Source organism: Dromiciops gliroides, chromosome 1 (genome assembly GCF_019393635.1).
Source record: "Dromiciops gliroides isolate mDroGli1 chromosome 1, mDroGli1.pri, whole genome shotgun sequence".
Taxonomy (NCBI): Eukaryota; Metazoa; Chordata; class Mammalia; order Microbiotheria; family Microbiotheriidae; genus Dromiciops; species Dromiciops gliroides.
The window spans coordinates 671,791,577-671,815,083 of NC_057861.1; the positions used below are offsets into that span (position 1 = coordinate 671,791,577).

The window sequence follows — 23,507 nt, forward strand, 5'->3', positions numbered from 1 at the left end:
GTTAAAATCTCTTCATATGTCCTTTTAGGGCTGTTTGTTATATTGCCTGTTGCTTTCTTTTTTTCTGTTCTTACTGTTTCTGTTTAGGTTTTATTTGCATAAGTGCCTCCTCCACTACACTCCTTGGCATTCTCAGGATTAGGGTTCCCCAATAACAGTCTAAAGTCATTCAAATGGTACAAGATCCACTAGGACATCTGAGGGACATTGCCACTAAGGGACTGGGTATGGTAGAAACAATATCTCTCAAGGCTTTCCATATAGGCCTAGGCTGCTAGTGTCCTACCCATGCAGATAAGGCTAGTTTTTTTTTTTTCTTAAGAGGAATTGAGACCAATCTTGAGACTTAATTGGCCCAGGAGAGTAAGGCTTGTGATTTAGTTTCCTATTGTCCTAACTATAAAAGCCAATACATGTGGAGTCAGGAACTCCTCTCTTAGGCTTCTGACCAATGTATCAGCATGGCCAACATAATGAGAGGAAAGCTTCATCCAAACGAATCAATGCTGTATCATTGTCAAATATTCTGTGCATGCTACAGCTAAGTAAATTTCCTTTTGTTAACTGATGGATGGTCTATGAGTGTCTCATTTCATTGCGACCACAAACCTGAACCACCAAAATAACCTGAGTCAGGTCTGGAAACGTCTCTATTACAGCACACTGCCTTTCACCATAGTTAAGTCCACCATATTTGATGGGGCTTACTGTGTTTGGTAGGTTTATTGCACTGGTGGGGTTTAAGGGTGGGAGATGCTGTCCCAGGACATGTAGATGCACTTGAATAGAATCCTTGAGAATCCTTGTTTCCCAAAGATTCATCTAGAGTCTGAGGCCCTGTCAGTCCAAGGTCATGAGCAAAGTTGGCAGGAATGAAGCATAAAGGAAGGGCATACATGGGCTTTCAGGAAGGCATTAGAACAAACAGATAACAGTGTGCTAAGCAAAGAGAGAATGATAATAAACATGCTGGCCAGCTTCGATGACATCTGAGGCAACTAAAATCAGAGTCCAAGGCCTAGGCAGGCCATTAATAGGATGTTAGATGAGCAGGGTTAAGAATTAGAGTATGACCGAAGGGTTATGTTTGAAATGGGCTGTGAGGGATAGCAGTCCATAAACAACAAAGCCTAGCTCTTATACTTACTGTAAACTTGAACAAATCACATTTCCTTTTAAACTAACCTCAGCTTCTTTCTTTGTGAAATCAAAATCCTTGTACTACCTATCCCACAGTTGTGAGAGAGGCCCTTTGTAAATCTTAAAGTTTTACAGAAATGGTAGGTCATTTTCACCTTAGGTAGGGACTGCTCCTTCATATATAAGATGTTTGTTAAAAGGGACGGAAAATAAGGGGCAGCTAGGTGGCGCAGTGGATAAAGCACCGCCTTGGATTCAGAGTACCTGAGGTCAAATCTGGCCTCAGACACTTGACACATACTAGCTGTGGACCCTGGGCAAGTCACGTTAACCCCCATTGCCCCGCAAAAAAATAAAAAAAGGGGGGGGGGGGACAGAAAATGAACTATTGGGGTAATGAAAAAGCATCAAGCTGACTTGCCCCTTTTGTAGGTGAACAGTTTGGTTGTGAAAAGAGGAAGAAAAATAACTTTTGTTTACAAAAAAAAAAACACAAACCTGATAAAATTCAAAGATTGAACAATCATACTTTTCAGATTAAAAACATGAGGACAAGCAGATTGGTAGGAAGATTGGATAGAAAGAGAACCTGTCTGAGGACAGAGAAAGGCTGCAGGACATTGTGGTCCCTAAGTTCATTTATAAAAGCTTTTTGAAAAAAAAAATCTAAGACCTTGAGAGGTTAAAACTCACAAAGTGATAAATAACAAAATTGCAGACTATGGGAAGATTAAATAAGGACTATTGGTGGTTTTTTTTGTTGTTGTTGTTGTTTTTGTTTTTGGTGAGGCAGTAAGGGTTAAGTGACTTGCCCAAGGTCACACAGCTAGTAAGTGTCAAGTGTCTGAGGTCAGATTTGAATTCAGGTCCTCCTGAATCCAAAGCTGGCGCTTTATCCACTGCACCACCTAGCTGCCCCCCAGGACTATTGGTTTTTTAAACTGAAGAAAGGTGACCAGCAGGCTTTTACTTGAGCCACTGAAAGAAGGGAAGATACCAGCAGGTTACTAAACAGTAAGAAGGAGTTAAGAATACAACAGGAAAGTCAGATTACAGAAGGCTTATACATGTGCAATTATATAAAACATTTCTATATTTGTTATTTTGTACAAGAAGACTCAAAGAAAAAAAGAAAAAAAGCTTGCTTCAGCTTGTATTCAATCAATATCAGTTCTTTCTCTGGAGGTATATAGTATACTTCATCATTAGTCCTTTGGGACTGTTAGTGTGTACAATGTTTTCATGGTTCTGTTCACTTCACTATACATCAGTTCATGTAAGTCTTTCCAGGTTTTTCTGAAATCATCCTGCTTGTCATTTTTTATACCACAATAATATTCCATTACAATCATATACCACAGCTTGTTTAGTCATTCCCCAATTGATGGTCATCCCTTTGATTTCCATTTCTTAGCCACTACAAAAAGAGCTGCTACTTTTACACAAATATTTCCTTCTCCCTTTTTTTGGATATCTTTGGGATATAGACCTAGCAGGACCAAGTATAAGGAACTCAATAAGGACAAAGTGTTTATTTCATATATGTGAAAATATTAGCAATACTCTGATGACTGTCTATTATTTGGGTAGTTTGAAAGAAAGGCTTGGACTGAACTGAGTATAATGGGGTGATTCTAAAAAAAATAAAACTCCATAGGGAGAGATAAAGAGGAGCAATTCTCTCATATAAAAGGAAAAATTGATTCAGAAGAAACTAGTGGGAGTAGGTGGGCAGGTAGTGATGGAACCTTACTCCCACTAGGAATGGGTTAAAAGTGGATAGGGAAAGGTGAGAAGATAAGGGAGGGACTCTTAGAGGAATGGGTAGGATAAGGAATAAAGGGGCATTGTAGAGGGTAGAAGTTAAGCAGAGAAATGAGTGATAGGGTAAATAGGGGGAGGATAGTGAGGAAAAATAGGAAGGAAGAAAATACACAAGAAGTAATTGTTTCTTAAAATGTGAATAGGATGAATTTACCCATAAAATGGAAATGGATAGCAGATTAAAAATTTGAATTCAACAATATGTTGCTTTCAGGAAACATTATGGGGGCAGCTAGGTGGCGCAGTGGATAAAGCACTGGCCCTAGATTCAGGAGGACCTGAGTTCAAATCTGGTCTCAGACACTTGACACTTACTAGCTGTGTGACCCTAGGCAAGTCACTTAACCCTCATTGCCCCACCAAAAAACCAAAAAAACCAAACCAAAAAATGAAACATTATGAAAATGGAGAAACACACTAAGTTAAAATAAAGGGCAGGAGTAGAATTTATTAAGTAAAAAGTGATAGTAATCACTATCTCAGACAAAGTTAAAGTTAAAACTATTTTAACTTAATTAACGATTAATTAATAATTAAAGCTAGTTAACTTAATGAAAAGAGAAAATTAGAGAAACTACATTGTGTCAGCAATGATATTCAATATTGTTTTAGATTATTTAAAATAACTAGACAGTATAAAATACCTGAATGTATATCTGCCAAAACAGACACTGGAACTATTTGAAGATAAACATAAAACACTTTTTATACAAATAAACTCAGATCCAAATAATTGAAGTTAATATTTATGGTTATGGGTAGGTAAAGCCAATATAATTTTTTAAGTGACAATTTTAACTAGACTGATCTACTAATTCAATTTCTTCCCAATTAAATTACCAAAATATATTTTCCTGAGTTAAAAAAAAATATAATAAAGTTCATATGAGAAAACAAAAGGTCAGGAATGTCAAAGAAACCAGGAAAAAAGATATAAAGGAAGTAGATTCAGCAGTATCAGACTTTAAACTATATTATAAGGTGAGAGCATTGTTGAATTGTAAAATTAATAATTTTAATTATTTTAAATAAAAATTTCTTGTATAAACAAAACCTATGTAGCCAAGAATAGAAGGATGCAGAAAATTGGGGGGAAGTTTTCATAGACAATCTCTCAGATGGGATGTGATTGAACTGAAATATTGCTGTGGTGAAGGAAATGATGAGGTGGTTGACTTGGGAAAACATGAGAAGACTTGGATTTATAAGGGAATATGCTATCCACCTTCAGAAAAACAAATGATGAGTACAAATAAGTATAGTATGGTCTTACATGTATGTGTATGAGTACATATGTACATATGTATATGTTTGTCAATATCTATGTGTGTGTATCTCCATATCTATTTATCTGTCTACCTAGCTATCTGTGCTTAATTGTCGCCTTTTTTTTTGGGGGGGGGAAGGGTATGTGTAGAATAAAGTAAAAAGTTACACAGCAGAGAACAAAAGAAAAACCAACAAGGAAGAAAAGAAAAAGTTGGGCAGATTTGAAAACAATGTATAGTATTTGTTATATAGGTTTCGTGGAAGGGAAATATATTGTTTTATACTGAATCCTCTCCCATGCTCTACTGTGTACATGGCAACTTTTTTTTCTTTCTCATTTTGTATTAAAGTCTAAAATAAAATTTAAAATTTACCCAAAAAAGGAGGGGGAGGGTAGAGTGATAAAAGGGAGGGCAGATAACAGAAGGCAGTGATCAGAAGCAAAACAGACTTTAGAGGAGGGAAAGGATAAAAAGAGAGAACGAGAGAAGGATCAATAGGAGAAACTAGGATGGAAGGAAATGCACAGTTAATAATCTTAACTATGAATGTAAATGGGATGAACTCATTCATAAGATGGAAGCAGATAGCACAATGGGTTAGAAATAAGAATCCAACAATATGTTGTTTGCAAGAAACACACTTGAAAAAGAGAGTTGCACACAAAGTTAAACAAGGAACTGAAGCAAAATCTATTATGCTTCAGCTGAAGTTAGAAAAAAAAGAGGCAGGGGTAGAAATCATGATTTCAGACCAAGCAAAAGCAAAAGTAGATCTAATTAAGAGGGATAAGCAGGGAAACTACATTTTGCTAAAAGGAGCCATAGACAATGAAGTAATATCAATATTAAACATATATGTACTAAATGGCATAGTATCCAAATTTGTAAGGAAAAGTTAAATGAATTATTGGAAGAAATAGTAAAACTATATAGGTATATAGGTAAAGAAGGAATCCTACCAAATTCCTTTCATGTTTCAAATATGGTTTTGTTACCTGAACGAGGGAGAGAGAAAAAACACTCTTTAATGAGTATTGATGCAAAAAAATTTAAATAAAATATTAGCAAGGAGATTCTAGCAATATATCACAAAGATTGTAGACTATGACCAGACGGAATTTGTGCCCTGAATGAATAGCTGATTCAATATTGGGAAAACTATCATCAAAATTGACCACATTGATAACAAAAACAACAAAAATCATATGATTATATCAACAGATGCAGAAAAGGCCTTTGATAAAATACACCACTCATTCCTATTTAAAACACTAGAAAGCCTAGCAATGAATGAAACCTTTCTTAAGATGATAAGTAGTATCTATCTAAAATCAAAAGCAGGCATTATTTGTAATGGGGATAACCTTGAAGTCTTCCTAATAAGATCAGGAGTGAAACAAGGATGTCCATTATCACTATTATTATTTAACATTGTACTTAAAATGGTAACTATAGCAATAAGAGAAGAAAAAGAAATCGAAGAAATAAAAATAGACAGTGAGGAAACAAAACTACCACTTTTTGCAAATGATATGATGGTATACTTAGAGAATCAACTTAAAAACTAGTTAAAACAATTAACAACTGGGGGCAGCTAGATGGTGCAGGGATAGAGCACACGGCCCTGGAGTCAGGAGAGCCTGAGTTCAAATCAGCCTCAGGCACTTAACACTTACTAGCTGTGTGACCCTGGGCAAGTCACTTAACCCCAATTGCCTCACTAAAACAAAAAACCAAAAACCAAAAAAAACAATTAACAACTTCTGCTAAGTTGCAGGGGCTATGAACGCATAGATTAAAATAGACCCTATAAATCACCAATATTTCTATGTACTACCAACAAAACACAGAAACAGATAAATTCCATTTAAAATAACTACAGGCAAAATTGCTGTTGTTCAGTCACGTCTGACTCTTCATGACCCTACTTCACGTTTTCTTGGCAAAGATACTGGAGTGGTTTGCCATTTCCTTCTCCAGTTCAATTTACAGATGAGGAAACTGAGATAAGCAGAGTTAATAAATGCTTCATAATTGAAAAAAATTTAATTAAAAGAGTATTATTAAATAGTATCATTTTGAATGAATAATGTTTTATAGCTAGGAAACACAGTGTTGGGGGGGGGCTCTGGAGATACAGCAGTAAACTATCCACCCTAACACAAGTAGTGTACCCCTATATCCCAAGAGACTTTAAGATGTAGCTGGGATCTACAGACCTGTCAAGATGAAGCAGGTTGAGGTATAGCCAGCCCAGAGGGAGAGAAAGTCTTCATGAATGCAAGCAAGGGGGTAACACTGCAATCTACCATGCAGTTACTCTTCTATCCTCCAGCACATATATTTTGCTGAGTTTAATTAATTGACTCAAGACTCCCGTTTTTATCTTCCTCCTCCAGACCCCATCATTCCCCACCCTCGAATGATCCTCTTCTCTTGACTTTTGCCCTTATACTCTTTGCCTCTCAATTTTCTCCTTTATAGAGGGCAATAAAAATGCTACATACTCATAGACTTAATGTGAATGTTACTTTTTTGCCTCTGCCTTTCCAGTTTAATAAGATCTGGTAAGCAGAATCAGGACCTTGAACATCTTTGTGAACATGGTAAATATTTACCCAGATATCACCGTACTTATGAAAGAGTGAACTGTTCACTAAAGTTTATTCTTTAAAAAGGCTCAAACTCTAAAGACAGGATGAGTTCTTCTCCATTCGTCAGTCCTACCCCCAATAGGGTCTTTAGTATAAACATCATTCCCACTTCTATTGTTCTTTAAGGTTTGTAAAGCTCTTTCTTCCTAATAGCCCTGTGAGATAGGAAGTATGACTTTCTATCTTTGTCTTATGGAAGAGGAAACTGAGTCTCAGAGAGGAGAAGTGATTTGCCTGTGCTAACATAGTGAATATGTCCAGGCTGTAATCCAAATTTAGGTCTCTTGATTTTAAATCAATTCAAGGCAACTAAAAAAAAACACCACTTATTAAGGACCTTTGCTCAGTGCTGGTGATAAACAAAGAAATGAAAAAATCTCTGGAGCTTATACTTTATTGGTGTGATACATATAAACAAATACAGCTATACAAGATAATTTGAAGGGAGAGAAAAATAAAAATGAAGGATTTGTATCCTAGAGATGGAGATTGCACTAAAGTGCAGAATCCAGAGATGGAAAACCTAGTTCAGGGACCAACACGCAGGCAAATTTGGTTGGAATGTAGAGTCCTAGAAGGAGATTCTTATGAAATGAGCCTGGAATTCAGGCTGGAACCAGTTTGTGAAGGACTTTAAATGCCTTGGGGGCAGCTAGGTGGCACAGCAGATAGAGCACTGGCCCTGGAGTCAGAAGGACCTGAGTTCAAATCTGACCTCAGATGCTTAATAGATGTATGACTCTGGGAAAGTCACTTAACCTTGGTTGCCTCCCCCTGACCAAAACCAAATAAATTTTAAAATAAGCAAATAAGTGGATGAATGAATGAATAAACAAACAAATAAATAAATGTCAAGCTATGGAACTTATCCTAGAGATAATGGGGAGCCACTGAAGACATAACCCCAGCTATCCCATTCCACACTTCCTAGAGTTCCCATTTTAGGGAATCTTCTCCAAGGGTGTTACCACTCTATTTCTATATGGGTTCCCATAAACATGCCCCTAGAGTTTGTGGCTGCATTTGTGTCTAGATGATAACATATTAGATAAATTTTAGTGGAATCCCAATTCAGGAAGGTGTCTGACTTGATGCTTTTACAGAGTCCTGCTCACTCAGAAAGTATCTGTGATTCTCTGACCTGTGGTTTATTACATGCCTCCTATGGACAAGTTATTGTTCTGTGGTGGAGCTCAAAGGGAAGACTTTCAGTGGCCTCAAGGAATTTCGAAGTTAAGAAATTTCAGGCAGTGATTATATGGTGTAGTAGACAGAGGCTAGGTTCAGAGGAAGAAAACCTAGGTTCAAATTTCAATTTGGGTACTTAGTAGCTGTCTGATTTTTGTCAAGTCTCTAAGACTCAGTTTCCTCATTTGACCAATGAAGGGCTCCTATTAAACAATCCCCTAAGGTTCCTCTCAGCAGAGGAAGCATGGCAAAGGTAGAGGAAAAAGCACTAGTCCTGGAATCAGGAAACACTTATTATCTGTGAGATCATGGGCAGGTCACTTCTTGTCTGTAAACCCATTCCTCCCATTTGCAAAATGGGGATAGTAATTCTTGTAGTAACTACCCCCATAGGGTTGTTGTGAGGATCAAATGAGATCATGTATGTGAATACAATGGCCTCCAGAATCTTAGTGCACCAATACTTTTGGGACGCCCTGTATAAACCATATGTTATAATAATAACAAGTATTTTTAGGACACTTAGGGTTTTCAAAGTTCTTTAGTCATCTCTAGTTCTAAATCCTGCAATTCTTTGGTGAGTGTGGATATTTGAAAGTTGATCCCTTTGATCCACTTCCGAGTCTGATCTTGGCTCCTACGTCATGTCTGTGGTATTTTCAGTTGCGACCCCCCCCTTTTCCTACCCACAAATGGCTATTCCTAAAATTTGTTAAGGCCAAGGTTCCTGTTGTGACATTAGGGGTATTTCAGCATTCAATCATATATTCATTCAGTTTAAAATGTGAAGGACTATCATGCAAAAGGCAATTAGTCATAATTTTACTCATTCAACAAAAATTTGAAGGAGAGTCATGAAAAAGACAACTGGACAAGATGGCAAAAGATGGCAAAGAGAAGCCAGGAAGTTGCCTGAGCTCTCTCAAATTTCCCTTGGAAACAGTCTTAAATCGAGCCTCTCAATGGATTCTGGAGCTACAAAACTTACAAAAAGATGGAGTGATAACCTAGAAGGTCTTCAGGAAAGGTCTTTCTCACTTGGGTAAAAGGGGAGCACAACTTAGTGCAGACAGTGTCTGGGCAAGCCAGCAAAAGCCTCTTAGCCATAGCATAGATCAGCATCTGAGGACCATCGATCCTAGCTCAGCAAACTAGTGGCACAGCAGGCCAGTTGTGAAGACCCCAGCTTTAAAGCAGACAGCAATCTGCCAAATGGGGTATTCACTATACAACAGGTGCAACTAGGCTGAGCCATTCCAGTGCACTGAACAAGCTGCAAAATGCTGAGGCCTCAGAGCAGAAAGCCAGTGACTGGGCCCCTGGCCCCCAGCAAAAGAAGCTTGAGACAGTGCACCTTGTACTGCAGGAACAGAACTCAACTTTCAAAGGCACAAAATAGGATAAAATATGAATAAAAAACAGGAAAAAATCTCACCATAGAAAATTACTATGGCAATAGGGAGGACCAAAACATAAATTCAGAGGACAACAATGTCAAAATGCCTACATGTGAAGCCTTAAAGGGAAAGAAGAATTGGTCTCAACACCAAAAAGACCTCTTGGAAGAGCTCAAAAAGGATTTTATAAACCAAATAAGAGAGATAGAAGAAAAATTGGGAAAAGAAATGTGAGTTATTCAAGAGTCAATAGCTTGGAAAAACAAAATAACATCTTAAAAATATAATTGGACAAATGGAAAAGGAGGTGCAAAGGCCGACTGGGGAAAATAATTCCTTAAGAATTAGAATTGGGTGGTTGGAAGCTAATGACTCAATGAGGCAACAGAAAGAAGTAAAGCAAAAACAAAAGAATATAAAAGTAGAAGAAAACATAAAGTGCTTCATCAGAAAAACAACAGACCTGGAAAATAGATCCAGGAGGGACAATTTAAGAATAATGGGGGGGGGGTGCAGCTACATGGTGCAGTGGATGGAGCACCAGCCCTGGAGTCAGGAGTACCTGAGTTCAAATCCAGCCTCAGACACTTGACACTTACTGGCTGTGTGACCCTGGGCAAGTCACTTAACCCCAATTGCCTCACTTAAAAAAAAAGAAGAAGAAGAAGAAGAATTGGACTACCTGAGGGTCATGATCCAAAAAAGAGCCTGGACAGCATATTTCATGACATTATCAAGGAGAACTGTCCCAGTGTCTTAGAACCAGAGGAAAAAATAGTCATTGAAAGAATCCACAAGTCACCTCCTGAAAGAGATCCCAAAAGGAAAACTCCAAGGAATATTATAACTGAATTCCAGAATTATCAGGTAAAGGAGAAAATACTGCAAGCAGCCAGAAAGAAAAAAATTAATATCAAGGAGAAACAATCAGGATTGCACAGGATCTGGCAGCTTCAGCATTAAAGGGCTTGGAATATGATATTCTGGAGGGCAAAGGAACTTGGATTACAACCCAGGATGTACTACCCCACAAAATGAAGCATAATCTTTCAGGGGAAACAATGGGCATTCAATGAAATAGAGGACTTTAAAACTTTACTAATGAAAAGTCCAGAACTGAACAGAAAATTCAATCTACAAATACAAGACTCAAGAGAAACACAAAAAGGTAAAACAGGGGAAAAAAACCAAAATAAGTTATTTAATAAGGTTAAAATTTCACATCCATACAAAGGAAGAAGATACTTGTGATTCTTTAGGACTGTATCTCTGTTAAGGCAGATAGGAGTGCACATAGACAGAGGGGGTGGGTATTAAGTGGATTTTGATGCAATAATATTTTAAAAAATTTAAGGGGTGACAAAAAGGATTATACTGGGAGAATATGAAAGGGAAGACAGAATGGGACAAATAACATCACATGAAGAAGTACAAAGACCTATTACAATAGAGGGAAAGAAGGGAGGGGCGAGCATTGTTTCAACCTTACTGTCATCTTATCTGGCTCAAAGAGGAACAACATACACACTCAGTTGGGTAGAGAATTTTATCATATCCTGATGGGAAGTAAGAGGAGAAAGGGGAAAGAAGAGGGGTAGGGTGCTGATAGAAGGGAGGGTAGATTGAGGGAGGTGGTGGTCAGAAGCAAAGCACTGGGGGCAGCTAGGTGGCACAGTGGATAAAGCACCAGTCCTGGATTCAGGAGTACCTGAGTTCAAATCTGGCCTCAGACTTGACACTTACTAGCTGTGTGACCCTGGGCAAGTCACTTAACCCCCACTACCCTGCAAAAAAAAAAAAAAGAAGAAGAAGAAGAAGAAGAAGAAGAAGAAGAAGAAGAAGAAGAAGAAGAAGAAGAAGAAGAAGAAGAAGCAAAGCACTGGTGAGAAGGGACAGGGGAGTGGAGAGAGGAAAGTATAAACAAGAGGAAAAATAGGATGCAGGGAAATACACAGTTAGCAACCATAACTGAGTGTGAATAGAACAAACTCTCCAGTGAAATAGAAGCAGATAGCAGAATGGATTAAAAACCAGAATCCTATAATATGTTGTTTACAAGAAACACATCTGAAACAGAGAAATACACACAGCGTGAAGGTAAAAGGCTGGAGCAGAATATGTTATACTTGAGCTGAAGTGAAAAAAATCAGGGGTGGCAATGCTTACCTCAGACAAAGTAAAAACAAAAATAGACCTAATTAAAAGAGATAAGGAAAGAAACTACATCTTGCAAAAAGGTACCATAGACAATAAAGTAATATCAATACTAAATATATATGCACCAAGTGGTACAGTCATCCAATTCTTAAAGAAGTTAAGAGAGTTACAGGAAGAAATAGACAGCAAAACTATATTAGTGGGGGACCTCAACCTCCCCCTCTCAGAACTAAATAAATCTAACCACAAAACAAATAAGAAAGAAGTTAAGGAGGTGAATAGAATTTTAGAAAAAAATAAATATTATAGACCTCTGGAGAAAACCATATAGGGATAGAAAGGAATATACCTTTTTCTCAGTGGTGCATGGCACATGTGCAAAAATTGACCATATATTAGGGCATAAAAGCCTCTGCCAAATGCAGAGAGGCAGAAATAGTAAATGCATCCTTTTCAGATCATGATGCAATAACATTATGTGTAATAAAGGGCCATGGAAAGATAGACTAAAAATTAACTGGAAATTAGATAATTCCATCCTAAAGAATGACTTGGTCAAACAACAAATCAATAGAAACAATCAATAATTTCTTCAAAGAGAATGACAATAATGAGACAACATACCAAAACTTATGGGATACAGCCAAAGAAGTTCTTAGGGGAAATTTTATATCTCTAAATGCCTAAATGAATAAAATAGAGAAAGAGGAGATCAATGAATTGGGCATGAAACTTAAAAAGCTAGAAAAATAACAAATTAAAAATCCCCAATTAAATACCAAATTAGAAATTCTGAAAATCAAGGAAAAGATTAATAAAATTGAAAATAAGAAAACTATAGAATTAATAAATAAAACTAAGTGTTGGTTCTTTAAAAATCAACAAAATAGATCTCTCCGGTTAAATTGATTTTTAAAAAGAAAGAAGAAAATCAAATTACCAGTATCAAAAATGAAAAGGGTGAATTCACCACCAATGAAGAGGAAATTAAAGCAATAATTAGGTGCAATTTTGCCCAATTAGATGCCAATACATTTGACAATCTAAATGAAATGGATGAATATTTACAAAAAAATTAATTGTCCAGATAAACAGAGGAGGGAATAAAATCCTTAAATTAGCCCATTTTAGAAAAAGAAACTGAATAAGCCATCAATAAATTCCCTAAGAAAAAAGCTCCAGGGCCAGATGGGTTTACAAGTGAATTCTACCAAACATTTAAAGAACAATTAATTCCAATACTATACAAACTATTTGGAAAAATAGGTGAAGAAGGAATCCTACCAAATTCCTTCTATGAGACAAATATGGTCCTGATACCTAAACCAGGAAGAGCAAAAACAGAGAAAGAAAATTATAAACCAATTTCCCTGATGAATATTGATGCAAAAATTCTAAATAGATTATTAGCAAAGAGATAACAGCAATTTATCACCAGGATAATACACCAGGTGGGATTTATACCAGCAATGCAGGGCTGGGTCAATATTAGGAAAACAACATAATTGACCACATCGATAATAAGACTAACCAAAATCATGTGATTATCTCAATAGATGCAGAAAAAGCTTTTGACAAAATACAGTATTCGTTCCTATTAAAAAAACACTAGCAATCATAGGAATAAATGGAGCTTTCCTTAAGATGATAAACAGTATCTATCTAAAACCATCAGCAAGCATTATATGTAAGGGGGATAAGTTAGAAGTATTCCCAATAAGATCAGGGGTGAAACAAAGATGTCAATTATCACCACTAATATTCAACATTGTACTAGAAATGTTAGCTTTAGCAATAAGAGAAGAAAAAAAAATTGAAGGAATTAGAATAGGCAAGAGGGAAACAAAACTACCACTCTTTGCAAATGATATGATGGTATACTTAAAGAATCCTAAAAGAATCAACAAAAAAAGCCCCTACTTGAAACAATTAACAACTTTAGCAAAGTTTCAGGATATAAAATATTATTTTTTTTTTGGTGAGGCAATTGGGGTTAAGTGACTTGCCCAGGGTCACACAGCTAGTAAGTGTCAAGTGTCTGAGGCTGGATTTGAACTCAAGTCCTCCTGAATCCAGGGCCAGTGCTTTATCCACTGTGCCAACTAGCTGCCCCAGGATATAAAATAAACCCACATAAATCATCAGCATTTCTATGTATGACCAACAAAGTTCAGTAGCAAGAGATAGAAAGAGAAATCCCATTTAAAATAATCGTAGACGGGGCAGCTAGGTGGCGCAGTGGATAGAGCACCGGCCCTGGATTCAGGAGTGCCTGAGTTCAAATCCGGCCTCAGACACTTAACACTTACTAGCTGTGTGACCCTGGGCAAGTCACTTAACCCCAATTGCCTCACTAAAAAAAAAAAGAAAAAAAAAAATAATCGTAGACAATATAAAAATATTTGGGTGTCTACCTGGCAAGACAAACCCAGAGACTATATGAACACAATTACAAAACACTTTTCACACAAATAAAATCAGATCTAAACAAATGCAAAAAATATAAATTGCTCATGGGTAGGCTGAGCTAATATAATAAAAAATGACAATTCTACTTAAATTAATTTACTTATTCAATACCATACCAATCAAACTACCAAAAAGTTATTTCATAGAGCTAGAAAAATAACAAAATTTATCTGGAAGAATAAAAGGTCAAGAACATCAAGGGAATTAATGGAAAAAAATACAAAGGAATGTGGCCTGGCTGTACCAGATCTAAAACTATATTATAAGGTGGCAACCATCAAAACTATTTGGTACTGGCTAAGAAATAGAGAGGTGAATCAGTGGAATAGGTTAAGCACACAAAACACAACAGTAAATGAATATAGCCATCTTCTGTTTGATAAACCCAAAGACTCTAGCCCCCAGGATAAATACTGGGAAAAATGGAAAACAGTATGGCAGAAACTAGGCATAGACCAACATCTTACACTATACACCAAAGTAAAGTCAAAATGGGTACATGATCTAGACATAAAGGGTGATACCACAGGCATATTAGAAAAGGAAGGAATAGTTAACTTGTCAGATCTATGGGGAAGGAAGAATTTATGACCAAAGATGAAATAGAGAACATTGTGAAATGCAAAATGGATCATTTTGATTACATTAAATTTAAGTTTTTGCACAAACAAAATCAGTGAGTGCATCCAAGATTAGAAGGAAAGCAGTAAGCTGGGAAACAATTTTTACAGTCAGTGTTTATGACAAAGACTTCATTTATAAAATATAGAGAGAACCGAATCAAATATATAAGAATACAAGTCATTCCTTAATTGAGAAATGGTCAAAGGATATGAACAGACAGTTTTCAGATTAAGAAATTTAAGCTATCTACAGCCATATGAAAAAATGTTCTCAATCACTATTGATTAGAGAAATGCCAATTAAAACTACTCTGAGGTACCACCTGACACCTATCCTGTTGACCAATATGACAAAAATTGAAAATAATAAATGTTGGAGAAGATGTGGGAAAATTGGAACACTAATGCACTAGTGGTGGTATTGTGAACTGATCCAACCATTCTGGAGAGAAATTTGGAACCATGTCCAAAAGGCTATAAAAACTGTGTATGCCCTTTGACCCAGCAATACCACTACTAGGTCTATATCCCAAAGAGATCATAAAAAAGGGAAAAGGACCCACATGTACGAAAATATTTATAGCTGCTCTTTTTGTGGTGGCAAAGAATTAGAAACCTAGAGGATGCCCATCAATTAGGGAATGGCTAAAGAAGTTATGTTATATGAATATAATGGAATACTATTGTGCTATAAGAAATTATGAGCAGGCAGATTTCAGAAAGATCTGGAAATACTTACATAAATTGATGCTGAGTGAAATGAGCAGACCCAAGAGTACATTGTACACAGTATCAACAACATTGTTTGATGGTCAGCTGTGCTCTTCTCAGCAATACAATGATCCAAGACAAAAGACTCATGCTGGAAAATGCTCTCCACATCCAGAAAAAGAAATATGGAATCTGAATGCAGATTGAAGCATGCTATTTTCCTTTATGTTTTTTTAAGTTGTTGTTGTTTCTTCTTTCTTGTGTTTTCCCCCTTTTGTTTTGATTCTTCTCTCACAGCATGACTAATGTGGAAATATGTTTAACATGAATGTAATGTATAACCTATATCAGATTGCTTGCTGGCTTCAGGAGGGGAGAGGGAAGGGAGAGTGGGAGAGAAATTTGGAACTCAAAAATCTTACAAAAATGAATGTTGATAAAATTTTTAAAAATAAAATAATTAAAATTTTTTTTAATTTTAAAAATGAATGTTGAAAACCATCTTTACATGTAACTGGAAATAACAAAATTTAAAAAACTAAGAAAAAAATACAATTGGATCTTTTCCATTTGGCCTCAGTGGGTAGAACTAAAAGCATTGAGGGTGAGGGAGCTGTAGAGAGGCATTTCTCAGCCTGATGTAAGAGAAAACTTCCTAATATCAAGAGGAATCCAAAAGAGGAATGGGCTTATTTTAATAGATAGTGAGTTCCCCTTCACTACAAGCTTTTAAGAAGGGGCTGGATCCTTTTACCATGGATGTATAAAAGTCATTCCTGTAAAAACATGGGGGAGAGAGGCAGCTAGGTGGTGAAATGGATAAAGCACCAGCCCTGGAGTAAGGAGGACTGGAGTTCAAATCCGACCTCAGACACTTGACACTAGCTGTGTGACCCTGGGCAAGTCACTTAATTCTCACTGCCCCGAAAAAAAATAAACAAACAACAACAAAAACACCATGGGGGAGAGGGGATTAGGGGACTAGATGACCTCCAAGGTCCCTTCCAGATCTGATTCTAATCTATGATATAATGGGTTATGCTTTGCCATACTGAGGGGGACAAAGGCAGGGTCTCTCCCATAGGTGTGCTGGAGACCAGAGAGCCTAGTGTTAAATTTTCAGTGTGAGCATTTATACCTCAGCATAGTAGATATCAAGCCAATCTGGGATTCAGGAAAACGTGGTTCAGGGTCTACCTTTGATAGAAGCAGGCTGGGTGGTCACCCAGCCTGTGTGTGACCTACCCTCTCAGGACCTAAGATAACAGACTCCAAGTTGCCCAGCCCATGATGATCTATACTCCCAGGGGCCATTTCTTCACAGAGAGTTCCATACACCAATGAAGTCACAGGGCTTGGCAAAAACAAATTGGGGTTAATAACATCTATTCCACATGTGTCCTTGGACTGTTATGGGGCAAGCACTTTGCAAACATTAAAGCACTTTTAAAATAGGGCTTATTACTTTTATATATATGCCTGTGATGTTGGAAGTGGGCATTGGCACCAACCTTGCGCTTGGTTTCTAATTTTTTCCTTTTAATTGCATTTATGTGGGAGCACAATAATGATAAAAGTAACACTTTCCCGAACTTTTCCCTCCATACTCATGCTTTCCCATTTACCAAGCCATGATGTCATTTGAACTGTGGCACACCCTCTTCACTCCCCATCCAAGTTAGGAGGACAGGACTTATTCTTTGTTTTAGTCCTCAGTTTCCCCAACCTTGCTCCACCTTGAAAAGTTTAAATACCATGCGCAGCATCACAGAGTCAATCAGGGTTAGCCCTCGGTCTAAAGTTCAGGTCACGTAATGTCTTTATTAACACCATACCACATTGACCTAGCAGTCATCTACCCCTTAGCCTCATTATCCACAGTTAGAGCCTCCCTGGTAAATACTCGTCACAATGATCTTAAATTGGAACGTGCTTTTAGAACAGAAAATAGAGAACATCCAAACAGGGAAGACCCTGAGAACCCAGACTGTTACAGGTGGACGGGACCTTAGAGATCATCTAATGATACACAGTCATTTTGCAAAGGAGGGGACTGAGGCCAGGAGAGGGGAAGAGACTTGCACAAACTTACATAACTAACAAGTAGCAGGGACAGGGTAGACCCTAAGTCCAGAGTTTCTGAGAGCCCCACCCCTTCATCCAATTCGAAAACCCCAGGGGACAAAGAATTGCTTAATCTGACCTAGGATTTGATCCAATATTTCAGAAATGATAGGATTGATCATATTAACTGTTATCATGGGAGTCATTTCCAAAGCCCATTTTGCTTTTGCACGTAGCACTGTGTCATAACTCTTATTTGGGAAGGGTTTGTGATTTTCTTACAGCTGGATGGCTCAGTGAATAGAGGGCTGGGTCTGGAGTCAGGAAGACCCATCTTCCTGAGTTCAAATCTGGCCTCTGACACTTACTAGTTGTATGACCCTGAGCAAGTTACTTAACTCTGTTTGTCTCAGTTTCGTCATCTGTAAAATGAGCTGGAGAAGGAAATGGCAAACCACTTTAGGATCTTTGCCAAGAAAACCCCAAACAGGGTCACAAATAGTTGGACATGACTGAAAATGATTGAACTGAACTGAATAAATCAATCCTAGAAAATTCCCTAAGGCACAGAGAGAAGTGATGTGGCCAGGATCCCATACTGATTATGTTTCAGAATGGAGATTTCAACCCAAGTCTTCTGACTTTAAGCCCAATGCTCAATCACAGCATCCCAGGATCATTGGTATAGAAGGGGATAACACTAGTCCCACCACCTCACTTTATTAATATTTTGTAAATTAGTTATTTATTCTAAAAAATTTTTCCCACCATCTCATTTTAGAGATGAGTCAACCTCTCCCCCGCCGTGCTATGCTGTTTTGGCCACTGAGGCACTCACTTGGGGGGGTGGGGGGGAGGTCAGTGTTGGCCTTATGAATAGCACCAGCTAGTGGGAATTCCAGAGATCTGGGAATCTCTCTCCATCCCTCTTCCTCTCCCTCTAAAAGTCCTTCCCCCCTAACTTACTGAAAGTTACTATAATATAATAACTGACATTTATATAGTACCCTAAAATGTATAAAATGCTTTACATATATTTATCTCATTTGAATCTCACAACAAAATGAGAGTATCAGTTCTCAAACTTTTGGGCCTGAGGATCTCTTTACACCCTTAAAAATGATTACACATCCCCCCAAAGAGCTTTTGTTTATACGAGAGTGTGCTGTTAGATATTTAACAACCCACTCTCTGAAAAAAAAAGTATTCACAACACACCTTAAAGAATAATCCACATTATTAAGATTTTCTCCATTACTTTCTTAAAAATAGACCATCAACAATAAAGGAAGTTCTGATTTGTAGCATTTCTGAAGTAGAGATATTCACCTTGAAAACTTAACAATCAGTTCAAGAGAAAATCTAAGCTGATTCTAAATCTAACTAAGCATGCCACTATTTATAGCTCTTGATATTTACCATATTAGAAATTTAAATGGTTTAGTATTATTATAAAAATATTTTTTACTTCACAGACCCCCAAAGGATCTTGGAGCTCCCCCCCCAGGGGTCCTTAGTTCCCACTTTGATAACTGCCATACTAGAGGCATTATTGTTTCCATTACACAGATAAGGAGACTGAGGCTCAAGGTGGTTAAGTGACTTGCCAATGGTCACACAGCTAATAAGTATCACAGGCAGTGTTTGAACTAGGAGCTTCCTCACTCCAAGTCTGACACTATCCAGTATGATACACTAATGGAAAGAACCCTAGATTGATGCAGGAGATATGGCTTGGAATTCAAGATTTTCTGCCCTAGCAAGTTGTGTGAACTTAGGCAAGTAAATTAACCATCTCTCGGCCTCAGTTTTCTTATCTGCAAAATGAGGGTAACAATAGTAGTACCAGGGGCAGCTAGGTAGCGCAGTGGATAAAGCACCGGCCTTGGATTCAGAAGAACCTGAGTTCAAATTCGGCTTCAGACACTTGACACTTACTAGCTGTGTGACCCTGGGCAAGTCACTTAACCCTCATTGCCCCCCAAAACAAAACAAAAAAACAACAGTAGTACCACCACCGCCACTGGGAACTTTCTAAAACATCAAGCCCCACCTAACCGTGTGCTAGGACAACTCAGATGGACCTGGGATGGATATTATTTTTGTTATTATCACTTTCCTTCTCTCTACTCCAATCTACCCTCCACGGCTGCCAGATTAATATTCTCTCATACATGGATTTGGTCCTGTCATTCTTTAGCTTAAAACCCTTTAATAGCATCCTACTGAATCAAGTTCCTAATTCTTAGCCTGGCATCCATATCCATTCACATTCTGACACCACCCTTCCTTTCCTACCCTGCCTTTTCACCCAGTCTATACTATGCTCCAGACAAACTGGACACCTAGAATACATCCCAAGTTTTCATGCTTCCATACGTTTGCTGTTTCCTATAACTGGAATGTGCTTCTATCTCCTTCCCCAAAATTCTTACCTATTTTTTAAAATCCCAACTCAAATGTCACTCCTGGAATCCCTGACCACCCAGGGAGTAAAGATCTCTGAGGCACCCCAGAAGGAGCAAAGCACTGCCCCTTCCTAGGGCACTTATTGGGTAATGTTGTGTATTGTAATAATGTCCTTATGCTCCTGATGTGAGCTTCCTAAGGGAAAGGACTTTGTATCTCCTCTACTGGGGACCATATACCTGTGGAACTGAACTGAACATTCCTAAATCATTGTAGCTGACTTCTGAGATCTTTTCTGTGGGATGAAACCCAGGAGAGAGAAACCTGGATTTGGCACAGCACCTGAATCATAGTAGATGTTTATTGACTGGGGAGATGGGGGAGGTTAGGTATGGGTGAGGGTACCACAGTGGGGGTGTTGGGGATGCCTTGGTTAAGGGGGAGGGTCTGAAAATTTGCAACACATTCTTAAGTTTAATCATCAACATTTTCTCAAATGCTTTCTTAATTCTAGGCAACCAACAAAACGATAAATTGAGCCCCAATTTGTAGTCTTTGCCAATTTCTGAGGTATAAATGTGATTGCACTGGAAATTTGTAGCAAATAGTTTCAGAACTGGCTCTAGGGGCCTGTAGGACACCCCTGGGTGAGGGTACCAGGCAGGGAGCCAGCTGACTTCTGAAAGCCAGCTGATAAATTATCAGTGTGAGCATTTATATCCCAAATCGGCAAAGACCATGAATCAGGACTTGATTTACTGGGTTGTTTGTTTGGTTGTTTGGTTTTTGTCTAGACTCCATCAAGTGATGGAGAAAATATTAATAATGTCCTATGTACATATTTTTCAGAAAGCTGGTTTAAGCACTTATCAGCACAACCCTGCAAGCCCTCAGGTACTAATTTAGAGGCAGCTCAGGAGTCAAGATCTGAGTTTGAATCCAACATCACTGTATTTGAGTAGCTAGACACTCACTGTGTGACCCTGGGCAAGTCACATAACTGTCTGCCTTAGTTTCCTTAACTATGAAATAAGGATTAGCACCTGCCTCCCACTGTTGTTGTGAGGATCAAATGAGATGGAAAGCACATTGCAAATGTTAAAATGGTATATAGATGTTAGATATTATTGTTATTAATGGGTACACACCAAGCCTACTAGATAGGATCATAAGATCTTGAATTGAAAGGGATGTTAGAGACTGCTTAATCCAACTTGATTAGTTTACAGAGTACGAAATTGAGATTTAGAGTTAAAATGTGTCTTGCTTGGGGGGCAGCCAGATGGTGCAGTGGTTAAAGCACCGGCCCTGGATTCAGGAGTACCTGAGTTCAAATCCAGCCTCAGACACTTGACATTTACTAGCTGTGTGACCCTGGGCAAGTCATTTAACCCCCATTGCCTAAAACAAAAACAAAAACAAAAAATAAAAAATAAAAATAAAATGTGTCTTTCTTAAAGTCAAAGATGGTAAGAACCAGACCCAGGTCTTCTACCTCAAAATCTAGAACTCTGTCCATTCCTCCATGATTGTAGGCAAGCACCCCAGAGATGACAAGTTTCTACCACACCTACCGATTCTCTCTCTGGTCCGTGGAGAAAGCCACCTCCTTTGGCCCTGAATTTCCTGACAGCTCTTGCAAGGGCCAGTCTTCCTCTGGTGGGGGTCAGACCCTCTGTGACTTGCTCAGGAGCTCATCTTCTTAAGGAAAAATATCTGGAGGGAGGTGAGGTGAGGCATGGGATACCACTCCAGTGTTCTCTGTCCTGGTGGAGAATGGCCAAAGAACTGTCTGCCCACCCACCCGCCTGCATCCTTTTCAGAATAGGAAAACTGTAATTTTTCCCTCCTGCTTGGCTGGCTTGCAAAATCACTGGGATATTGGCATAAATTAAAAGTTGAGTCAAACTCTAATGACCTTAAAGTCAAAATAAAATGACCTCAGACTCTCCTTAAAGCAAAACTGGCTGGAAAACATGTTTCCTGGTGGAAATCCCAGCCTAGACAGACAAATCCCCATCCTTTCAACTGAAGTCACTTAAGCCCTATCATAAGCTTTACCCAAGACTCTAGGACCAAGCAGTTCCTTTTTCTTCTCTGGGTTTCTGTTAACTCTGCTGTAAAAGCTGAGCTAGATGATTCTTCTGGCTCTGAAATTCTGTATTCTATGTCCTTCCCAAATCTGACATGCTAAGTTCTTCAAGACTCCCTTCATGTTCGAGACACCCTGGTCCCTACTTCCTCCTACGTTCCCAAATGGAACATTCCCCTATCCTCGTTCCAACCTAGTCTATCTCTATGTCCTGGCTATTCATCTTAGCAGGGCAGGGTTTTTAGAATTTAAAGGGTTGTTAGAGATCATAGATTCTAATTCTGTCAATATACAAATAAGGAAATCTGGAGGAAGTGACTTATCCAAACCTGTAGAAAGTAGCAGACCCAGGATTTGAACCCAGTTTTTCTAACTCTGAGTCCAAAGCTCTTTGCACTGTGCCAATATGGTACATCTGTTTTGTTTTTGAAAAGGACTTCTAGTCTTGCATGCCATCCACATCTGCACAGTGATTCCCACATCTTGCCTCTCAAATCTGTTCCATGCCTGCGTCCCAAAGCCTTTTCTCTGGTTGTGTGAGTGGCCAAAAGTCAAGACTTTCACTTCATTGAAGAGTTTCCAAATGACTGGGGATCTTAAGCTGTGAGGGAAACCTTAACTTGGTGAGCCTTTGGTACCTGCTCTGGGTGCCCCATGATGACTGCCTACCCAAAAGGGCATATGGTTGTGGTCTCTTAACCTCTCTGGGTCTCAGCTACCTTAGTCTGACCATTCAGTCTTTCAAATTCCTTCTAGCTCTAACATGCTATATGTTCTATATGTCCCTTCTACTTATGTCATTCTTTGTTCTTTGTTCTGAGGTCCCTCCCAGCTCTACTATTTTTTTTTGTTCGAATGTCCTTTCCAAGCACCAGCCCTGGATTCAGGAGGACCTGAGTTCAAATTCAGCCTCAGACATTTAACACTTACTAGCTGTGTGACCCTGGGCAAGCCACTTAACCCCAATTGCCTCACCAAAACAAAACAAAACAAAATCAAATGTCCTTTCCAGCTCTGACAAACTGGAGATCTCTTTCCTACTTCCTTTTCCAAACCTCTCTCCTTCTCCCCTTTCCAGCCTCTCAAGCAAAACACCTTTGTCCTGCATTTCAACCCCCTTGGGAATGCCTGTAGTGTCTAGGGTAACAACAAGTTATTAGACAAACTGACCTATACTAATATGAAAGGGCCACAGGAGGGCCACCTCTTATCTTCCATCCCCCATCAGACCACAAAGGGATCCTAGATTGTTAGAAATTTTCCAATTCTACCCCTCCCTTTTAATTTTACAGAGAAGGAAACTGAAGACAAAGGGGAGAAATGACTTGTCCAAGTTCACATTGTTGTTTTGTTGAGGAACCATGGGTAACATCCTGGTTCCCAAACTCCTAGACTCAGGCTCTTTCCTGTTTGCTCTTGTATTGTCAAATAGGAACCTCATGCCTTTTCAATCTGATTCAGGCAAATGACTCTGATGACAGGAATTTCAAATGGGAGAGGAAAGGAGG

The 23,507-nt window shown here is 38.4% G+C and overlaps 1 protein-coding gene across 1 annotated transcript in view; it reads right to left on the reverse strand.

The window, feature by feature from the left end:
• The window catches only part of ACKR2 (atypical chemokine receptor 2), a 31,939-nt gene extending 10,409 nt beyond the window's left edge, over positions 1–21,530 (reverse strand). The window contains 1 exon segment of the mRNA XM_043975956.1: positions 21,482–21,530. The gene's annotated coding sequence lies outside the window, so the exon portion shown is untranslated.
• Between the last annotated feature and the right edge of the window lie 1,977 nt (positions 21,531–23,507).